Below are 24,777 nucleotides of genomic sequence, written 5' to 3' on the forward strand. Positions count from 1 at the left end.
TGCATGGTTAGGGTCACGTGATAACGCTTTCACACTGTTTCCTCAATATTTAATCTCTGTTTAATAGCTCTCTAATAATGAGTTTAACAACATTATTTTGAAGTTAGATTTTGACGATTAAAATAACAATCTTTACTGCGTACAGACAATTAATTAAAATTGCATACATCAACACAGTAAGGTAAGGAAATACATAATTTCAATGATGATTGTTAATTAAAAAACTTACAATTCTTATTCTATATCAGAACCGGAAGGTTGCACGTTGATAATGTTTTCTACATGTTTGTTCCAGTGGATCATCATGAACTCATTAACATAGTAAAACGACCTTGACACCAATAGGTATTTCAGACGAGCTTTTAATTTTTTGGATTATTGAGTTGTTTCATAATAACTCCCAATTGATTGATCTGACGCCAACTTGAAAATTTGATTAAACAGTTGTCCATGACTCTGGTTATGTAATGATGGACATTCCTGCCAATTCATATTTGTGTCGATGGAACAAGACAACCAGACAAACAGATGTGGATGTTTCAGACCGTAATAGGCAATTTTTAATACATCCGTAGATTAAAATTTTGCAGCGTTTCGCAAGGCATAAATTCCCGAGGCAACCTTAAAGCAAGCGTTAATATGGTGGTCACATGCTAGCCCTCGATCAAGGTATGTACCATGGAACTTTTTGGATTCAGTTTCATGTAAATTACCTATGCTGAATATCCTGTCACTCTGGAAGCAGACACAAAGGACCTTTTAGGACTAAGTGCAATGCGAGGTTTTCAGATTTGTATCGTAAGGGGAAAATATGACCTCATGGAAAGAATGCGATACATTTTACATTATTTAAGATCAGACTTTACATAGAGTAAGAAACCCCAACTTTAGTCCTCAACTTACCTCCTTCAACTCTTTTTACACCCTCTACCTTTCGTAGTGTCTGTATCTATTGCAAACACTCGCTTTAATCGTTCGTATGTATGGGGGAGGGTTTATAAAGGCCAGTAACAGATATTTAACAACAGTAGATAGTATGGTGTAATGTAGAACAATATAATCAATGATTACCACTTTACTAAGTATTGAATGCCATTTGAAATAATAACAGTGGTTAGAAGGTAGATGAGGATATTTCTGATTCTGTATTTACTGAAATTCTGCTATGGAATGTACAAGTAATTCCGTATATCAAAAACACTTATTCTGTATAAAAATTCATCAGGAATACAACAACTTTTGTAAATATACTATATATAAAAATAGGGATTAAATTATACCAAATTAACATGTACAAAGTGTTTTTTTAACTTGAGTTGTATTAATATAAAACTTCTTCCACGAAAAGCTTATGAAAGGACATTGCCGAGAATGAGTGGGAGTGGATAAATACGGGCAGTATTGACTTATGCAGACATTGAAGCATGATCCTACTGGCGTCTTGACCAAATATATTTTTTAATACTAAACACATTTGGCTTATGTTAAGTACTTAATTATCCACTAAAATGTGTTTCTGCAATTTCTCTGAAATTTTCGGTTTATTTATATTTTAGAACTAAACATAGCAGTTATTTAATATACATGGTGTGTTTTCATTTACTTCCACGGCGTACGTCACAGCAAACTCCCCACCCCATCTTCTTGCGTAATTACTGGTTTTGAAGAGTGACTGTGCGTCCTATGTAGGTTCGAATGATAAAACTATAATGTATTTTCTATTTGAAAAGTTTCGAGTAATCTACCATACATTTCTCAGGAGGGTTAACTTCTGGCCATTTAACTCTGTACTGGGTACAGCAGAAATCATGTGTCACTTACATAGAGGCAACTCAATGGATGTTCAGAAGTAGCACATAATTAACGGAAATTAAAGAGCTGTTCGATTATGTATAGTCTACTATGGAGGATGATTGTTGGAGCGGGTGGGGCTCCATTGATCTTAAAGTATTTGTAAAGAATAAACATGGGAATGTAATGTCTCCGTTGCCTGCGTTGAATGGAAGAGATATATTGAAAATCCCACTTATATACAGAGCTAGCCTCTCCTTCTTGCAAGGTAACATACTGAGATGGTAATAGTTTTTCCTTCTCTTGGGAACTCTACAGGAGTTCTCCATACCTAGATCATTACCCAAACAAAATATCCCGTCACTCTAGAAGCTGTGCAAAGGTCCCTTTAGGACCAAGTGCAAAGAGGACTTTTTTCATCTTCTTGTTCTAAGTGATGGAGCCAGACATGAAAAATCTGAGTGTTATTTAAATTTTAATCAAAATAGTAAAGTATTTAGGGTTTTACCACTAACAAGGAAGATCTGTTAATCGCCACAAATAAATTGGTTACATATACAGCAAGAGGTCTCCAACATTATTACATCTATCATCGGTGGTTCAAGGTTTCGCCTCACTTAAAATTTATGATGAGGTTCTCTACCAACAATTAAATAACTACCAATGTCTAAACAAGGGAAAATGGTTTTGTAAAAATATAATACACCTTGTAAATTTATATTCTCTTAATATGTTATATAAACATATAATTTTCCATTAGGGCAAGGTTAATGAGGTTGACAAGAAATTTAATTGGTGAGGAGAAGTAGTAATTTAATTTGTGTTTCCCTCCAGAGAACCCAGAAGAAGAACTGTTTTAAGAGGCCCAACATTTAAAATGCCAAAAATATCCCTCCCATCTTGCAGTTCTTCATTGCATCTATTTTCCATCGTACAATACAAGAAGATCTATTATTTTAGATACCTTTGAATCGGATTGGTGTTTAAAATTAGTTATAACATTAGCTAACGTAAGAAACTTTGGTTACTTTTGTGCGAAATGTATGGATATGATATATAGTGAAATAACAAAGGAATAATTTATTAAATGGTACATGGTTCTGAAAGCAATGTATACGAGAGACACATGGGAAAAGACTTTTGAGTTGTCACTATACTTACATAGAGAACGTACAGTGTGATGGGTAACAAGGTGCATACATTTTTGGTAAATAAAAATATCTATAACACATTGTTATTGATCTAAATTTCACAAATATCACTTTCGCTCAAAAGCCACTGAACACAAAAAATGTATACAAAATATTTATATAAAAATCGATTTGAGCTCAACTGCAAAGTGGAATAATATATTCTTACTAGTATTTGTTCAATATTCCTAAATACTTGCTTATTCGGTACGCAGTATTTTATGCTTAAGTGTAGCTTTTCAATATCTTAATACTATTAGCCATCTAATAAGAAAACAAGTCATGTGTGTTTATGATAATTTTAAAAACCAAAGGGCAGGCTTTACTTAAAAAAGGATTATTAACTTTGCGTGATGTGTGGTGTGTGTGTTTGTGTGTGGTGGTTTTATTATTATTAATATTTACTTCATACAATACATATACATCGTTAATGAACTACTAAATATATTGTTATTAACACTATATCCTTATACTAAATTTTTTATTAGCTAAGTATTAGATTTGCAAAAGTTTGATAGCGATCTATTACTTTATTAGAGCAATTATGTTAAATTTAATTATGTAATGAACAAACCCTAGAGCGAAAAAAATTGTTTACTGATGAAACAAGCTGAAAAGTATCCAACTCAGCGATGGAAAAGTTGGAGGGTTATAAAGCGTTTCAGCTGCTTCTGTTATATTTTATGGTGATGGAGATAGAATATGTAACGAAGTCTTTTATGTTTCATCGAAATCACTGTTTAGTTGAATTCTCTTCCCCAAACATCCTTTTACAGAAAATATATGTTAAACGCATTTGTATGTGTGCATTTCTTTTACGAGTTTATGGTAAGTAAGCTATATTTGCAAAGAATGTTATGTTATGAATTGTTTTAATTATATGATACACAATAAACCCCGGAACAGTTAGATTAACATAAATGGTTTAAAGAAAACTGTTTCAACACAAACACGTTTTTAAGAAAATAATTATATTTATTACAATATATATATATATATATATATATATATATATATATATATATATATATATTGTACTTATATCAATACGTCCCTACAGGGTGCGTATTTCGCTATACAAGGCGGAAAAATTGTGTTGCTGTAGATATATAGTATTAATTAATTTGTTTTAGTTCGTTACTATAAAGGTGACTTGAATAAATTGATTAAACATTGGTCAATATCTCTAGTTCCATTAAAAAACGCCAGTTTCTAGTCCATAAACTTTACATATTTTAAGTTTTCATCAACAGTGATCTAAAAGCTTCCAAGTTTTTGGCCTCTCACATTTCCGTGATTGGGTGGACTAGCGTATATTGCTTTATGTTTAATATCTTTCTGAGAGTTTTGTTTTTGTACTTGGAATAAGCAATATCTCCTCAATCATCTAGACTTTGGTATCAAGGTTGGAAGTTCGTGATCACCTTTCAGGGAACCGTCCGTGGCACTGTGCTAGGAACAGAAATTTAACATCGTCCTTGGAGCATTCCAAGGAGCATTCTTAGGCAACCCTGAGTCAAGAATTCTTCATAGAAGGTAGCATTTTATATATCTATGAGAAATACAAACACATTCACATAAGTTGTAGAGTTTGATCGTAATAATTGAAGCTGTAGGCTACTTTTTATTGAAGCTAGGAAAGTTAAAGGACATCTCGTAACTAGGAGTTTGCTTTAAGATACAATAACTGCTGGTCTATTCTGAGTTTCCCTTGCTGTTGCATACTGCAAATGTGCCGTAAGGTGTATGCTGAAGTCAACGTGTGAATTATAAAGTACACTGACCGTTCAGCTTTACTGCATGTAATTAAACAACTGTTCAAATCTCGTGTTCACAATAAGTCAGTCGAACAGGCGATGTTAGATCAGCTGATTCGACTGCATGCGTATGAGTAGTCGCAACTATGAAACCTGTTCTTTCCTTAACTTATAGTTGTACTCTGACTCCCCATTTTCACGTGTCACCACTTTGTTAAATCTCTACGCGAGATTAAACTAGTTCCTAAATTTAAGTGAACTTCATATGTCAAACTGCATCCCCTGCGCACTTTTCCAGTTTGATTTTCAATATTAGTAAGTGCCTTCCAACTATTTTTAGAATACGGCCTGTTTTCTCTTTTGTTTTGTGTAACCCAAAAGCAAGTAGGTCATTCTATTTTGTGAAAAGTTAAGCATCTCATCACTAATTCAGACTTTTCTTGTAGTCAGATTTATATAGATTTTTAAAAGAAAAAATGTTTTTGAAGCTTAGATTTTTAAATTTTGAACTTGCAATAACCTTGGAAGTTAGACAGATATGTTAAATGAATTTTGAAGGATCTTAATGTTTACAGAAGTATTAATTTATTTAAAGAACGAGTTGAAGTATTCGAAAAATTTGGTGTATTCTCTTAGTTATTTTAAGTTTGAAGGTATTAAATTTTAGTTCACAAGTATCTTAACGAAAGTGTATCTTTAATTTTTAACACCTTTAAGTTTTTAGTTTTCTATAAAGTATTCTATAAAAGTGACCTCTTATCTTCGTTATATCGTATAAGTAACTTTTAAAGTTAACATGGATTTTTAGTTTTAATTAGAGAAGTGTGTGAGTTTTTTTATTTTAAAATTTACGAAAATCTTTGTTAAGGACTTATAAGAATATTAATTTGGTGCTTTGGAATACTTTTATTGGAAACCTAGTAAAAATCCAATAACTGATAAATTCATTATTCAATTGAATTGAATTTGATTTTTGATGTAAGTATCTCTAAACTAGGTGATTAGAAATTCATCTATAAACTTATAAGCCTCAGAATAATCAATTAAGCTTTGATCATAACAATTACACAGTTTGGAGTGATTTTCAGTGATCAGAAAGTAAGAATACATGTAGTGTACAAAATGAGGAAATATCAGTACATTTTCATTATTACCCTCTTAATCCTATGAAAATATCTGAAACATGTTACTGTTCAATCTTATTTAATTCAATTATTTTTACTTTCAGCAAATAAAAAAAAAATTATGATATACACATAATTTTATTTATCCTCAGTTACAGGTATATTATTGCAAAATAGTATTTTAAAAAATATATGGATTTAAGTATCTGAAAAAAATATAATAATCTCCTTTCGTCAATATTTTCGGACCATCAATCACATTACACTCAGCTGTCACAGCCGTATTTACACAAACAAGCAAGTATACCTGTATATAGAAAATTGACTCAAGAAGAAAAATGCACTCTTATTGGGATAGCAGGTGACTTCTCCATATAATGAATTGAACTTTCTAATTTGAGTTATAGATAGTTTGGATTCAAATCAGTGCTATTCCTCACAGATCAGTATCAACGCTTATTACACACTTTATACTGCTTGTTAGGAGGATACCGGTACGCTAGTTGGCTCCCGACCACGCATCCGCTTTGCTTTTAACATGGCGGTTTAAAACTGAATTATGAATAAGGGATCCCACATCCACAAATGTGTCATTTCATAAACTTAGATTTTAGTATCATAATGGTAATAAATTAAAAAAAAATAATATTATCAGTTAATATTATTTTTATATAATTTGTATGAAGTATAGATTTTCTCATAAGAAACTGTAAACCATGAGTAAGAACAGTTTTAGAGGGTATTAACAGTGTAACAAGTTTTAGGTTTACTGAAAAAATACAACGTGAAATGGTTTTCAGATAACTTGTTCTGTACAAAGCCATATATTAGTGACAGTGAAAGAAAGTGTTCCATCGATGAAAGCGTTACGGGTCCCGCGGGAGACATTGCCTCATTGTGAAGCTGTCTACAGCGGAAAACGTCTTTTCCAACATCTCTAATATAACAGATATGTGGAAACACAATAAACTAAGACATTTTATAACATTTTAAAATAATTCGTATTGAAGTATTTTATTTTCAGACCTACCGTTTGTTTGGAAAGCGTTTTATACAGCTTTAAAATACATTACAGTTTATTTATATTTTTACCCAATCTCTTTGGAATGTTATAAAATAATAATGTATGCAAATACAAATGTAATGAAGATTAATTAATTAATAAAATTTATACAATACATGACCAAATACAATTTGTTCCAGCCTAGTATAGGTTGAAAATATATATTTATGTACAAGTATGTAAGTGTTGATAAACATATATTACATTTGATATATTCTGTTATATAGTCAAGAGCAGCAAAATAATTTAATCAAAATTATAATAAACACATTATGCTCTATATTTAATTTAGATTTGATTACCGTTCTTATTGATCATATTGTTTTTAAATGTTATAGAGGTTAACGGCAACATATGGAATGTAATTACACTTAAAAAAAGATTAATTGAAGTTGGTCTGAGTCTGAAAGTTATAGAAATATTGAAAGTAAATCCAATTAATTGTCTCACTTATAAATAATTTTCTTAAGGTTAGATATAGCAGGAAAAATGCATTTCGATATGGCATTAATTAGGCAGTTCAAAACGTTTGCCTGATCTTGATTCAGTTAGTGTGGAAATCTAACGTGTAAGTATATCCTCCATACATTGTTTTTCTTTTAATTTAAAATTGGTAAACAATAAAATTGTGGACAAATCTGTTTATAAAGTAAGTTATAAAATAGTCCACACAACTTAATTTAAGTTTGACCTTTCATATTTACTTTCGTTCGTGATATATTGTGTAAATGAGAAATATGCATTCCGAGAACTATTATACTCATAGTTTATCAATATAAAATCAAATTGCTATTTTGTTTTTTGACTGGTATGCACTATTAATGTTATTCTAGAGTGAGGGGAGTGAGGGGGTTAGAACATTAGCACAAACAACTTCCAACATCGTGTTATCACTATTTAGAAATATGACGTGGATTAACAGATATAATTTTTAAGCTTTTAGGAGACCAGGTATATTATTAATATATAATGACAAATTCTTGTATTCAGCACAGTAAACTCATCAGAAATTGCAAAACAAAGAAAATAGGAGCTACGATAACATAAAAGGGTGTGATTCTCCAGCTTGCACTCAGTTGAAATATCTGGTCTTTGTCCTCGCCTGAAAATCACATCAATCCCAATACTCAAAAGAGTGTCCGATATTACTCTGGAAATTCCTCGTCCAGTCGTGCCTGGTACGAGTACAAACTGTAGAAATAGAGAGGTTTAGAAAGAACCTTTTTCATATTTGTCACAATCTATAATTCTTATTGCCGTTTACTTGATACCAGTTAAGTCGTAAGCTTTGTAAGCAAGATTTGAAAACAGTATTTGTTACTAGAATTTTGTTACAACATTTTTCAAAATTAAGTATTGTAAAATTCAATTAGTTTGTATTGAGTTTGGTGGCTTATTGTTTGGTGGTACATTATTTCTAATTGATTTCATGTGAGATTTAAATTGTTCTTCTCCATTATAGCCCTAAAATTAAGCAGCTCATGAAATTAGCTCAATTATTTTAATGACATTCCATTTTTCAAATAAGGTTTTCTCTGGTCTTAATGCCTTTTTAGTAGGATGTCATGTTGAGAATACATAATTATTATTATTTCAACTGTAAATTCCTTGGTTATGGTTTTATTGTAGAAATCATTAGTAAGTATGGCCTATAGTGTATTTTTAATGCTCATTCTTCGTATGCTTAATGGGTTCCTCATCAACATATTTCAATTAGCTTAAACTGGTTTACACTAGCTACCCTTACGGTGGATCCAAACCGTCCGTAGGAAGCATGACCCAAAACATAAGTCGTCGTTTTCTTGAGTGAGCCATTTCCATTGGACTATTCGAATACAAATAAAATACGATATCCTAAACGGGTATGTTTAAAATATGATAAATAATTCCCTTATTAAGACCCAGATATAAAGAAAACTACAGTTATCTAAAATCCAACTTAAAATTCAATTTTGACAAGCAATCCCTTAAATTTGATATTTTCCTTGACTATATTGATTAAGTATTAAATTTGTGGTATTAATAAAGTGCTTAGTTCATAGTACTTGACATAAAAGTGAGTTCCTATTATTAGTTACCTTAAAATTTGTTTGAAAGTTTTCAAATGCAACATATAAAATTTAAAGCCCGTCATATTGAAAAGCACGTCATTAATGTTCCTGTGAATTGTATTCAATATTACTTCATGAAATGCTTAGAGCCCTTTAGGATGAATAAAAGAATAATGCGTACTCTTGAGGGTTATAAAATATACAGTTCAACTAAAAAAGTCTAAATTCGTTGCCTCCATATATATATATATATATATATATATATATATATATATTACGACGTATTACAAGAAATGAGTGCTTCTCAGTTGTATACACTGTATTTATCTCAAAGAGATCATGCTTAGAAATAAATTAGTATGATTACGAAATACTTTATTGGTTTTGATACTGATTATTATGCCACAATGTTATATTTTCAGTCATCAAACTGTTAAGTTAACTCTACTTAGAGACTAGTGGTGTTATGAAATAATACTTCAGAAAAATACTACATACTAAATATTCCTATGGCTATGATATATATATATGATTGAAGTACATTTACATCTATGAAACTACTTATTGACAGCTCATTACCATTTATCATTATTGAACCAGTAAACGAATTCGTATTATTTATTAAAGCACGAGAAAGATATTCACGTACTTAAGCCTAATATACTTGAAACATGCTGTGATATCAAAATATTCTGTTTTTTGTATGTTTTATCGGGGAAATCTTCGGTATAAAATTAAAATTAAAAATTAATTAGGCAAATTAAAACAAAAATTAGCAACACTCTGTGCTCTGTGTTACCTTCCAGACATCTAGGCTACATTATTATTTACCGACGACAGAAGTATGCTAATATTCAAACAGATCATAATATATTTGTAGATATTATGTTCTTAAAGTAAACTGTTGTGCCAAGTTATTTATTTTTTAGTTTGCTTTGCAGGTAAGTACAATAAAGGGTCATCTGGGCTTAACCTAAATTTTTTCATTATTGAATTTTAATGTTATATTAAATTATAAGGCTCCTCTGCCAAAGTTTATGGGACAAAGAGGAATACCTACCGGATGTAATTATTGTACAGGACAGCTACTGCTATGGCCGAGACATCGAGTTTCAGTACTAGTTGCAACAACAGTACTGTACAAGTTAACTCTCTGTTTCTGCTCGTTAAGCCCCAAACTCCACCACAATGTAATTTACTACACTAATTAACAAAAGGAATTACTAGCCGTAAGTTACTCGGTCTGCGGTTCTTTTGGCAAAGTCTTAAATTGCTGCCTTATATATTATGATATTTAAGGTCATTTCTACACGGAACTCATTGGTACTACATATTGGACATTTACTATTATGTCAGGTGCAAGTGTTTTAATCTGTTAATAAACATATTATGACGACTTTAATTTAAAAGCAGCCACTTAAAGAATAATTATATTTTATGTCTGTGAAGCCTCTCGCTTCATCAGATCCACACAATTGCAATAACAGTCATTATTGAGTGATTGTTTTCAAACTAATGAATCAAAACACAATAAGTAAAAAGCTAATTCAATTTATATATTATACCCTTTGTTTGAAGGTTATTTTTGACGATGGTAGGATTGTGAAGGAAACAGGATTTTACTGATTTCTTGTTTCACTGAACGATGGCAAATGTCCGGAAATATCCTGTTTCCTTAATATATTATAATTAACTAATATTTTACTAATTAATATGTGACATATTGTTCCACCATTGACTGTGTTCTTAAGGTCGTGTCCAGAGATCTGTGCTTTTATATTGATATCTAACTTGTCATTTTTGGCTTTTTTTGACTATCAGTATTCTCTTCTGCGGAGAATCAAACTGAAGTTAATTTTTAATCAGGTGTAACAAGTGGCGTTAATTTAGGTGTGTGTCTCGAAAAGACTTATTATAGAAATTGTATCCCATTATATTGAAGACTATTTATAAAAGTTTTTTACAACCGCAAAAAATAATTGCATAAAGTATACTGCTATGAGATAATTCCTCATTTAAAGAAAGATTTTTGAGTTTCATATTTTTAATAAGCATACGGTTTTTGTTGTTTGTAGTGAAATCCTAGGAAATAAATTTTTTGCTTCATAAAGAGTCGATCAAGGAGCAGTCAGTTTCTTAATAATAATAACCCTACTTCACGTAAAAGAACTCTTCTTGTATCACAGTGAGTGCATATCATTACAGTTCGAAAACAGATAAAATCTCTGGTTGATATTTGATTGTATGGCCTCCTGATATATGAGTCCAAATTAGTGATGATTGAATTTATATATATATATATATATATATACGTTAGATTGATAATTTAAAAAATCATTATTGTTAGCCTAAATTTGTACTGTTATCGTCTACACTTTTAATATGGTAAAAATCAAGATTATAGAGACTGCAAAGGGAAGAATAACACATTGATGGGCTTGCGTAAACTGTATGATGGAATGTCGTGTAGACTTTTGTTACGATGAAGGGTGGAAGAAATACTCGTTTTATGAGAGAAAACTTAAGAGGAAAAACTAAAAAATGCAGGACACAGGACTGAAACTGTCAAGCTTGAAGGTAAAAAAAAACAAAAGAAATATTAGAGAAAGAGACAAGAAGAAGCGTTCTCAGTGCTAATGGAATTTGAGAGAGAAGTTGGTAAAATTGAGAGTCAAGTGTAGGTGCACGTGTACAAGGAGAAAAACATACTGAAAGAAAGGCATAGCTATATGGAAATATGTGTAGCGAATAACTATCCTACGGTTGCTGGGGATGGATTTTAGAAAAGGAATATCCCCAAAACATCTTCTAACAGACAGTGCTTTAAGGTTTCGTTTTCGTATGAATTAAAACAAATTATTATGCGTCTAATATTAAGCAAGTCTATAATTGGCAAAAAGTATTATTAAGAACATTTATTTCCGAAACAAATTTACCTGGACTTTCCACACTTTATACCGGAGATAAAGTATATCTTCAAATATTATTTCATAATTACATAGAAAATGTTAATTAAATATTTTAATACCTTTAAATAGGGTTTTTTGTTTAAAATAAAGAAAATATTTCATAGCACTGTTTTCATGCCTGTTAATAAAGAGTGATAATAATACTTAACATTTTTATGTAACTAAATTCCCTACTACTGCATTTTTCAAGGTCTATTGATTATTAAACTCACAGGTGGAATAATACTTTGAATAAACCTAAAACCAATTAATAATATCTATGATTGAAAAGCTGCTTGGTACAATCACCTTTAAGAGGGTATTTGTGAAAGTTTGCCAAAGGGAAAGCTTTTAACCTTTAGGAAAGGAACACTCTTTAATCTTACGGAACAAGCGCTTATTCAAATGCATTCTCTTGGAACAACCTGATCAGAAAGTAGTTACACAGAGCAAAGAGTTCTTTGAAAGCGCACCAGCAGCAGTTCTTGAAACTCCTTTAAGTGACGGATGAAGTTTACCTTTAAACATGCAATTATGTTAATGAACTAAGGAAACCTTCAAACGGATTCTTTATACAAATGAAATATAATATCAACTAATAATAACATTTACAAATACGCGTGCTTTGGAATATTTAAATAATAGTCTATTTATTTAAAGTAATATGTTGTCTATTAACTACAGGAAGTGACAAAATTGTTCGTATTATGGTAGAATATAATAAATGGCGATACAGACATTTCATCAATTACCAAAAATAAGAAACTACTGCATCTTCAGTTCTATTATAAGTAAATTTCATTGGATGAATTGGGGAGTTTTCTGCTAATATGATTGTTTTGTTTGATTGTAATTAATTAATAAATTTTTGAACAAGAATTACAACTACAAATTATATCTTTATTAATTTATTATTAATTCTTAGCGGATAAAAAACGAACAGTATGTTATTTTTAGCCAAATGAATCATTAACACGTAAAATTATATACATACATATACATATATATATATATAAAATTATATACATATATATATAATTATATACATACATATACATATATATGTATATCATTATATACATACATATATAATATAATATAATGCCTTAACGCATTTTTAATATTTTTTTCTGAATCAATATTTACAGTAATATGAAATTATATAATTTTATTTGCAGTGCTTTGGTTATATTGGTTTTTGTATATTCCATTTGCATTTGAAAAAGTTATGCGTCAGTATAGAAGGTCAATCTGTAATAAGGGTTTAAGAACTTTTAATGAATTCTCTTATCAGTATAAAGTCAATTATGCTAGAAACTCGTAAAATACTCTAAATTCGTTCTTAGCGTAATTGAACATTTAAGAAAAGAATAGCTGCCTCTCCGTCAAACTCAGTGTGTTCGTTCATTTAGTTACAGTCCAAACTGAAATGTGTCATTAACTATACTACTGATTGAAAATATAACATTGTTGGATTACTTAATTGAGGTAATAAATTGAATTAATTCCTTGTCCAAACTTATTTACCAATACGTTTTGATTTTTTTGTAAATAAGGCCTCCAAAAATTAAATAGGAAAATCGTGTTAGGAAAATAAAATGTATTGAACCGTATTTTAACGTATTAAACAAATGAAACTCTAAGATAATCTTGTACTTGAGCCCAATAAGGAGAACCTCATCTATTGTTACCACAAACATGGTCTTGGATGCCAACAAGTTAGATAAGCCAAAATTTGTAGAGACTGGATTAAAAATACTATTTAAATTATACGTGTATGGAAACTATATAGTTTTAAATATATTTGAATCAAATGTAAAATTTAATTCTTCCTTCACGCCTTAGCGATGGACAGGACTAAGAAATTTTGGTAAAATAAATAGTTAATTGTTTTCTTAGTAGCTATTTCGTGAAATTTAAAACAATTCCAATATGCGAATCAAATTTTGTGGAGTGTGCTTGATTTAGTTATGAAAAACAAAAACATACCTTTATTTAACACGATTTTACATGTAGTTTTTACAAGGTTTTCATTGACCAAAGAGGCCACAGTCCATGTCGATGTTATTGCCATTCCCTAGAAGCTCACCTTTCAGAAGTTTACGAAATATCCCCTCAAGTAAACGTGAAGGCTGCAAAGTTATATAGGATGGGAATAGAGTAGATTAGGTATCTTAATGTCGCTTAACTGGGGATAACACTGCGTTCATCTTACTAGACGCAATTTTTTGTTCTGTTCTCACCTGCTCCACCGAATTTAGAGTCGTACAAAGAGCCCGATTTAGTTTAAAAACCAAGAGAAATCACTAGAAAAGATTCTAGTACTGTACGTATTACCTCTTATTCTTAAAACCCTGATTATTCTTACAAAAACACAGCAGCAAAACAAAATTGGGGAGAGTTATCCTGTCATATACCTCACTCCACCCATAAACCTGTAACTTAAAAATCTTTAAATCCCTTTCATAAAGGTTTGTCAAATAATCTTAACACACATTTGGTACTTCCCAGTCACTTGAAAGTGAAGCAAGTATGAAAAAGCTGACACTGAAAATATGTCTTCATAAAGTACAATGAAAAGTAGAAATAATTTTAATTGTTCCTTTAAAAACACTTTATATTCTCAGTACAATTGTCTATTAGGTCAAGCAAATCAAGTTTATTATTCTTTCAAAGTCTCTGAGGCAAAATGTAATAATGATACAAACTGACTGTCAATTATGCAATGAAAATGTGTGTAAATGCCTAACATGTTGTTATAAGTCGATATGTGCTGAATGGAATAGAAAAAGTACAACATTTTGCATTCAAATAAACTGTCTTTAAAATGAAAAATACCAGAGAATTTAACAATTCTCCAAGAACGGAAACTCTCCAAAGATAACACAACTACTTGTTTATATAAGTACTTAACAAATCATAACGCCATCACATCCAAGCATAGACAGAAGGGAAGTTATAGTAGGAATAATCTTCTCACAGGTTAAAGGATTACAGAGATGGTTCAAATACCAAGCAGCATGTGTGAAAGTGAAACTAGGTTGCAATAACACTACAGATATAATTGTTATTAATGGAATTAATTACTTACAGTAAACAGTGCATGAAACATTCATAACATTTTGCCAGGGGGTTAATATTCTGTAAGATTTATTGTTTCTAAACATACACATGATAAATTAATTAAACATGGCTGGAACATTTGTTTGATAATATAAACGCTGTGAAATATGAATGCCGTAAAAGATAGAAAAATATGAAGTTCTCTTCTGTGCCGATTTTAATTTTCCGCGTCGTTCACCAGCTGCTGTGTTACAGAGAAAACTTCTTTAACAACTTCAGAGCTGGGCTCTGATATTGTTCGTTCAGTCAGAGTCGTTACTTTACAATTAATGCATAAAGTAAATTCTTATATAACTACTAGGAAATTCTTTCTTTAAAAGTATGTTTCATATAGAATGCATAAAATATATCTAGTGTTTTTTAATTGTATTCCTCTTAGTATTTCTAAGTTTCTAGTTCAATAATGTATGTTTTACTAGTAGACTTAACTTATTGTTTACATTTATACACAATACGTAATTAAAAGGAAATTTTCGCTAAACATTTTTTTACAACCTTCGACAGCCCTATAGTTTTATAGTAATGATGTTCACACTCGTACTTATGTATGACCAAATTTTCACTGCTGATATTTCAGTCTTCTTGTTTGAACACGTCTGATGATTTGCAATGCGAAGATATGGAGTCGTGATTTTAAATAAATAAAATACTGCGAATAACTAAACACAGAGATTGTATTTAAAACATTCCTTAAAAACGTAGTTCACCTATAGTTTCTTGAAGACCACCTAAAAAAGCTAATACACCTGGCCACTAACAATACCCACTGTAGGGGAAACATTTGTGGCCAGACCATCCAAAACTCAACCTACCACATATAAGAGAAATCAACAGATTGTGAACTGCTCATAACGTATGTAATCGTATATCTACTAATATGACATATCTCATAGTGAAGATTGTTTAAAATTACTACCACATCTCTTGTGCTAATTTTTAATAACGATTGTTGTTAAAGTTATTGTTCTATTAAAGTGATACGAACGGATGCACGTCCAGATTGTTGTAGACTTTGTATCACCCTCCCAACTTATATTTAATCAATCATTGATTTGAATTAAAAATGTTTAAATTTACCTGTTCTGTATCGAACATTATTTAATGAGATTTAGCTGTGGTCTATGTGGGCTACCATTACAATTGAAAGTATTTTAATATATTTTTCATTATCTTTTGCACATATTAAATACTGAAGGGAATGCATATCACAGGAATTCATTCGGGCTGGATTTCATGATTACGATATAAGTCGGATCACTCACAGGTCGAGATATTTTTAATGCTTAAGATAATAATGTATTATTTCAAACAGTACGAGTGCAGAACCATCTCATGCAGTTATAATACAACTTTACTTTCTTTGAACAATTTGAAAATTAGTCCTCCATGAAAAGAAACACCAAAAACTAACCACAGGAAAGTTAAGATCGTACATACATCGTAAACCAGCAGACTCGACAAGTATGGTTTTAATATTCATAGCCATGATTACTGCATATGTGTAACAGACAATTTTGGCATACTACCCATGTGCCCACTCACAAAGATTGCGTAAAGTAACAGAGAAGAATATGTAATGATTGCTAAACCGGGTAGTCCGTACAACAAACAAACCTACCGATGAGTTTATCCCCATATTGTTTTCACTAGTTAACCGATCGTATTCGACCGTACAATTAGGAAAATCTAGTCAGTTGGATTACAGCACGCACTTTATTCACTCTGAGGTTGAAGTTCTTTTTTATAACATTATCTGTGTAACTTTTTCATACATTTATGTTAATAATTTATTAAATTTTTATTAAGTGAAATCATTCGATAAACATTAGCGATTAGTTTTATGGAGGCCGGAAGTCAAAGTGCAAAGCCCGAGTTTGTGAAGGAGAATTACAAGGTAACGTCAATCATCGTAAAGTTGGGCAGTTCAATAATTTATGAGGTTGTATTAACATATTTTAAAATTTAAAATTCCATTAGGAAGAATACGTATGGAGTAAAAAGGTTTCTTAGAGAATATAATTTAACATGCACGCTTAAACCAAATCGTTATTTATTTGGCTGAGTTTTAATTTTTTTGTTTACATGAGAACTCTAATAGGCCTATTTAGGTAGAAAAGAAGGACGGAATTCTGAAGAATATTAAACTCAATTTTTCAATTGTTAGTCTCTGAGGTAAAATTAAGTGTTATAATTATATATTACAACAGATAGTTATTTGAGATGAAAGCAGAAACTTAAAAATATACATACACGTAAACCAATACGGGAATAGAGTGTTAATCTATTTTTTGTAAACCAAGCAAGTAAGATAAACATTATTATAGCGTTTGTATATTTTTCTGCAAAATTCAACAGTTAACATGTTAAAGTCTTAAAACTGTTTCTTATCGAGCACTTTTGTAGCCTTAATTTCCTAACTGCAATCCTCATTGGTCAACATATACGAAGATATACTAATAAATTGACGATTAAACTATTGGTTTACAAGTCTACGTGTGACAAAAGAAGTAGACAAAAGAATGTCTTTAAGCCATTCTAAAAATGTTCTCATAAAAGTATTTAAAGGATTAAAGTGATTGATAACTGTGACTATATTAATACACCTGTATCATACTTGAAAGTTATAATATGAAAGCAATATTGGTTTTCAAAAAATGCTCCAATAATTTGATGCAAATATTGTGAAAAAAACCATGAGAATAAAAATAATTTAATGAGGCACCATCTTGAATATTTGTTGATTTTTGGGAGCAATAATTTCAATAAAAACTGTATATGTAACAAAAGTATGTATACTTGAACCCCACGGGTTATTTATTACATAAGAGATATATTTTTAAAATTGTATTAATATATTATATTTTACTTTTAAACGTCAATGTTTGTGTTGAACTCACTATGTAATCTATCATTAAAAGTTATATCAGTTGTAAATGCCAGTTTCAATTTATTAATAGGAATTAGTATATATTTTTTTCTTTGTATTTTGAAGTTAGGTGGAAGACAGAACTTATAAGCCCTGACTTTGGCTCTATAATAAAGTCATATTTCATTTCTTCCTTTAGCGCAGTCCTCTGCCTCCAGAATAATTCAATTTCTTACACTTTTCATCCTTCTCAATTTCAGTCCCAACTCCGCTGGCTTCACGAATATTGTTATTGTTTCCTTTTATCTTTACTCACTTTTTCGTCTTGCTGGATCGGTACTTTATGTACAGGCCCTTAACCCCCGAAACCTTTGGTACTCTGAATCCTTCCTTTATATCTCTTGTCACCGCATCACATGACACTACTCTAGGTACCACACTCTCCTAAGTTTTTTTATTGATTATCATATTAGGGTTTTTTTCCGTTTGAAGGTTATTTTTGACGATGGAAGGATTGTGAAGGAAACAGGATTTTTCCCGGACATTTGCCATCGTTAAGTGAAACAAGAAAACAGTAACACTACGTTTCGAGATCTGCAATCTGATCTCTTTCTTCAGGTAAAGAACTAACCTAATACATAATTACAAACTAGGTTAAAATAAACAAATCTTACTAAAGCGTTGTGGCACGCCTGAGTCAGGAATCACAACCTACATGTTGTATGTCAACTTCACTAACACTAAAGACATGCACTTAATAAAAAAAAACTATAAAAAACAACCAATCATTAAACTAAACTACGGAAATACAGGTCCCACAATATGTCTTCACTACAACATCGTCTACTAACCATTTTACGACTGACCAGAGGGGGGTAGCCAATGGTAATCGGTGACGGCCGGCTAAAACAAGATGGCGGGAAATACAAGGAAGGGGAACAGGAAATGGGCCCTTTCGTTATTATTGGTTTCATGCGAGAAATGAACTTCATTTAAAACCATATATGTGACTACCGCATGGTTTATTGCAAATATCCGATCCGTTTGATACTTTATTTTGGTATTCTCTTAGTTCATTTTTTAGAATTGGCAACCAAAAGCGGCCTAATCTCGACTGATGGTTGACTGATTGGTATTGGTCTGCCAATTTAATGTATGTTGCCTCAAATTAATTTCCTTTTGAAGAAATGTGGTTCCCGATGTATTAAGTGGCTTCATCCCAATTCATATGATGGTCTCGGACCAACAATGGTGTGCAATTTTTGACTTTTCTGTGAAACCCTTTCTCGTGTTTTCTTTGTGTTCTTTTATCCTTATGTTTAGTGGTCTTTTTGTCTCGCCTATGTATTCCCTATTGCAGCTACATTTTATATACTGTAAACACAGTTTTTTGGAATCCTGTGTGCCATTTTTTGGTTTTGTTTTTACGAGACTTTGTCTAAAGAGTGTTGTGTGTGTTTTAACAAACACAAAGAAAAAACGCCCGCGGTTCTAAATGTTGTACTTTCTACCTACTCTTTCATCTAATTTTCTCCGATAATCCCGGCACAAGGGGATTGACAATAAACGCAAATTTATCACAATTCTGTTTTTCCTGACTCAGGAAAATGATTCTTCTGGTTTCGTTCTTGCACTTATTAATTACTAATTGAGGGTATCCATTGCTTCTGAGATCCGATTCAATCAATTTTTCTTAAATCTTGTCTTTTAGTCCATCTTTATCTGAGCACAAGCTCTTTGCTCTATCAAACAACGAGTAGGCTACTCCTTCTTTGACAGATTTTTGATGGTTGGATTGATAATTTTAAATATTTTCCTGTGTGTGTTATCTTTCGAAAAACAGTTTGTCTTAAGGACATCCCTATCTCTTAATACACACACATCCAAAAAGGGAAGCTTGTTTTGGACTTCCACTTCCATTGTGAGGCGGATGGAAGGAGAAAATACTGTTAATGTGATTCAAAAAATTATTTAATTCAATGTCTCCATGAGAAAAAATAACAAAGGTATCCAATCCACATACCTCCACCAAATCTTCGGTTTGAACTGAGCTGAAGCCAAAGCTTTTCGCTCGAATTCCTCCATAAAGATATTGGCGAAAATAAGGAGACAGTGGAGAACCCATTTGCCATCCCCTCATCTTGACGGTAAAATTTTTACCCTCTAACCACTCAAAAATAATTGCATTGAGTGCATAGTTCTAACAGTTTTTCCATAATTACTGGCACGGGAAGTTGTTTCACTTAACGATGGCAAATGTCCGGAAAAATCCTGTTTCCCTTCACAATCCTTCCATCGTCAAAAATAACCTTCAAACAAAGAATTGATTCTCGGTACGGACCCGGAACCAGTAACAAATCAAAGACCTTTGAGAGCTTGCATCTTAAAATTAACTAAACACATTAATCATTTAAACTTTCTTGCATAAATGTAAGGTTGAAGACCTTATGCCTATAGGGTTAACTCTAAAAACTCCTTTTCAATAGTAGGAAAGCCCAGTAAAATTGTTGTCTTCTGCTTCTAAATCTTTACTTAAAGAAAGAATTGTGCATATCATCATCTTGAAAAAATACCATCCTCCAAAATAGTATTGAGTGTAAAAAAAACTGAATTAAAAACACTGATCGGTACAGAATTCAACAACATTCTCGAAAGCATCCAAAATATATGTATAAAAGTTTCTGAAACAGATAAGAAAAAGAAAAATCTCCAAACTGGTAAAAAATTACAGGCCTAAAAAATGTGATTTGCCTAAGGATGGCAACGTGAATACGGATGCAAATAATAAAAACGTAATCAATCTCTCTTCGAAAATCCTGAATGAAGCGGAAATATCAGTATTATCCAAGGGTTTAAACTTTTCTGTGGCACAAAAAAATCGGTAAAGGCACTGGATTTTCGTAACTGGAATTGAGTCGGCTGTTTCACAGTTACCTGAGGAACAGTGGTTGACGCGTCCGCTGCGAGGCAGTCTGTTACTCAGAAAAAATTCCTCCCACAAAACCCAATTTAACAATTAGAGGAGAAAAAGGCCAGGTCGATCCTTGGAAAGATGACACGGTCAAAATCTTACCTGCCGACAAAGGCAACGCTACTGTGGTACTTGACTCAGTAGCGTATAAAAGAAAGATTGCGGAAACTTTAAATACTGGCAAATATACAGTTTTTTAAATAAAGACCCGACTGATTCATTTGAACGCAAAGTAGCAAACACCTTTAAGAAAACATAAAGATTTTTTTCCAGATAAATTTAGATCTAAATTAACTCCTCACCACTCCAAAATCCCCATATGTATGGCCTTCTTCCCAAAAATCCACAAACCTACCATCCCTCTCCGCCCATCATTAGTTCTCGTGATTCACCTTGCAGGGAATTGTCTAAAGTCCTCTTGGACATCTTAAACACCATTGGTAGGAAAAACTGACTCTTTCATCAAAAATTCCAGGGATTCCTTCGTAGAGAAGTCAAAATCCCTAAAGTTGACTGAAACTGAACAAACTGGTAAGTTTTTGATGTCGAAAGTCTAATTTACAAATGTACCAGTTCCAGAAACTCTCTCGGAATTATTAAATCCACGTCCTCAAAGAAGACCAAACATTAAAAAGGATAGAACTAAACTTCCCGTGCCAGTAATTATGGAACTGTTAGAACTATGCACTCAATGCAATTATTTTGAGTTAGAGGGTAAAATTTACCGTCAAGATGAGGGGATGGCAATGGGTTCTCCACTGTCTCCTATTTTCGGCCAATATCTTTATGGAGGAATTCGAGCGAAAAGCTTTGGCTTCAGCTCAGTTCAAACCGAAGATTTGGTGAGGTATGTGGATGATACCTTTTGTGATATTTTTTCTCATGGAGACATTGGAATTAAATAATTTTTGAATCACATTAACAGTATTTCTCCTTCCATCCGCCTCACAATGGAAGTGGAAGTCCCAAAACAAGCTTCCCTTTTTTGGATGTGTGTGTATTAAGAGATAGGGGTGTGATGTCCTTAAGACAACTGATTTTTTCGAAAGATAACACACACAGGAAAATATTTAAATTATCAATCCAACCATCAAAAAATCTGTCAAAGAAGGAGTAGCCTACTCGTTGTTTGATAGAGCAAAGAGCTTGTGCTCAGATAAAGATTGGACTAAAATAAGAATAATTTAAGAAAATTGAATCGGATCTCAGAAGCAATGGATACCCTCAATTAGTAATTAATAAGTGCAAACGAAACCAGGAATCAAATCATTCCTGAGTCAGAAAAACAGAATTGTGATAAATTTGCGTTTATGTCCAATCCCCTATGTGCCGGATATCGGAGAAAATTAGAAGAGTAGGTAGAAAGTACAACATTAGAACCGTGCGTTTAAAAACACACAACACTCTTAGACAAAGTCTCTCGTAAAAACAAAACCAAAAAATGGCACACAGGAATTCCAAAAACTGTGTTACAGTATAAAATGTAGCTGCAATAGGGAATACATAGGCGAGACAAAAAGACCACTAAAACATAAGGATAAAAGAACACAAAGAAAACACGAGAAAGGGTTTCACAGAAAAGTCAAAAAATTGCACACCATTGTTGGTCCGAAGACCATCATAATGAATTGGGATGAAGCCCACATAATACATCGGGAACCACATTTCTTCAAAAGGAAATTAATTGAGGCAACATACATTAAATTGGCAGACCAACCAATCAGTCCAACCATCAGTCGAGATTAGGCCGCTTTGGTTGCCAATTCTAAAAAATGAACTAAAGAGAATACCAAAAGTATCAAACGGGATCGGATATTTGCAATAAACCAATGCGGAGTCACAACACATATGGTTTTAAGAAGTTCATCTCGCATGAACCAATAATAACGAAAGGGCCCATTCCTGTTCCCCTTCCCTTGTAATTTCCGCCATCTGTTTTAGCCGGCCGTCACGATTACCATTGGCTACCCCCTCCTGGTCAGTCGTAAATGGTTAGTAGACGAGTGAAGACATATTGTGACCTGTATTCCGTAGTTTAGTTTAATGATTGGTGTTTTTATATAGTTTTTTTTATTAATTGCATGTCTTTAGTGTTAGTGTCCGAAGTTGACATACAACATGTAGGTTGTGATTCCTGACTCAGGCGTGCCACAACGCTTTAGTAAGATTTGTTTATTTTAACCTAGTTTGTAATATTATGTATTAGGTTAGTTCTTTACCTGAAGAAGAGATCAGATTGCAGATCTCGAAACGTAGTGTTACTGTTTTTTCTTGTTTCACTTAACGATGGCAAATGTCCGGAAAAATCCTGTTTCCTTCATATTAGGGTTTGTCTTACTACTTCCAATAAGCCTATTCTTTCCTCTTTTCTGGTCTCTCATAGGACTCTTTACTCTTTTGCATTAGTTACCCCCTTCTTTGTTACTCCCATTAACCTTTCTTGTTTCCATTTGTGTCTTTGGAATGTTTTGCTATAATATTTTTAAAGGTTCATTTCCTTCCTGCATTTTCAACCTTACGCCTAGTGGACTTTCTTGCGTATTGTCTCACGATGAACTTTTGTAACTATGAAATACATATACAGGGTGAGTCTAAAAGGACTACAACTTTGAAATTATATAGATATTTATTGAATTTACTTACAGATTTGATATATGTGTCATTTTGTAGCAAATTACTTCATGTTTATTGTCATATTCTTATTTCGGTTCGATGTGACTTCCATTAGTGATACGGTAAACATCCCACCGGTAATCAATTTCTCGCCACAACCCGTTCTTGCAAATCTGGCGTAACTTTAGCAACCGCAGATGTGATTATTCTTCATAGATCTGCAAGACTGGCTGGTTGAGGTGGAACATACATTTTATTTTTAATGAAACCCCATAGAAAAAAATCCATAGGAGTCAAATCGGGGGAACGAGGTGGCCATGCAATTGGTCCTGAACGCCCAATCCTGCGACCTGGAAAACGACCGTTTAGGAAATCCCTAACATCTGTTAGGTAGTGAGGTGGTGCTCCGTCTTGCTGGTAGTAGAAAAGAGCATCTTCATCAATTTGAGGAATCAAAAAATTCTGCAACATATCAAGGTAAATGATACCTGTGACAGTTCTCTCCATGAAGAAAAATGGCCCGTACACTTTAAATTTACTCATCGCACAAAACACATTCACTTTTGGACTGTCCCGAACTCGTTCAAGGGATTCTCTTGGGTTTTCGTTCCCCCATATTCTGCAGTTATGGGTGTTCACTTTACCACTGATATGAAAGGTACTCTCATCACTGTAGATTATTGAGTTCAGGAATGTCTCATCTTCCCCCATTCGATCCAACATTACAGCACAGAATTCTCCACGAGCAGCTTTATCTAAATCAGTGATATGTTGTACCATCGTTAGTCTGTATGGTTTTAAGTGCAAACGTCTCCGTAGCACTCGCCAAACTGTCTTTTGTGGAATTCCAGTGTCCACAGCTGCACGCCGCGTTGATTTTTTGGGACTACGGGCAAAGGTTTCCCTGACCTGTTCGACAGTAGCATCACTAACCTGTGGGTGACCTGGCGATTTCTCATGACGAACACAACAACGTGTCTCGACAAAAGTCTTGTGCCAACTGTACATAGAAGGCCTGCTTGGAGGGTCTCTTCCGTATTCTGTGCGAAATGTACGCTGAACACTTGTAGCAGAGTTTGTTTCATAAAACAATAACACACAGCGAGCACGCTTCGCACCAGTGAAAGTAGGCATTTTAGTACAGACGAAGCTGGCGCTCGCAGTGGCGGAACTTGGTACTACAGCACTACGGGAGTCAAACTTGAAGTAATTTGCTGCAAAATGACACATATATCAAGTCTGTAAGTAAAGAAAATAAATATCTATATAATTTCAAAGTT

General features: G+C 32.5%; 1 protein-coding gene across 1 annotated transcript in view; it reads left to right on the forward strand.

The window, feature by feature from the left end:
* The window catches only part of LOC124369241 (protein O-mannosyl-transferase TMTC1-like), a 172,710-nt gene that overhangs the window by 68,923 nt on the left and 79,010 nt on the right, over positions 1 to 24,777 (forward strand). The gene's annotated exons all lie outside the window — the stretch shown is intronic.

This window comes from Homalodisca vitripennis, chromosome X (genome assembly GCF_021130785.1).
Source record: "Homalodisca vitripennis isolate AUS2020 chromosome X, UT_GWSS_2.1, whole genome shotgun sequence".
Taxonomy (NCBI): domain Eukaryota; kingdom Metazoa; phylum Arthropoda; class Insecta; order Hemiptera; family Cicadellidae; genus Homalodisca; species Homalodisca vitripennis.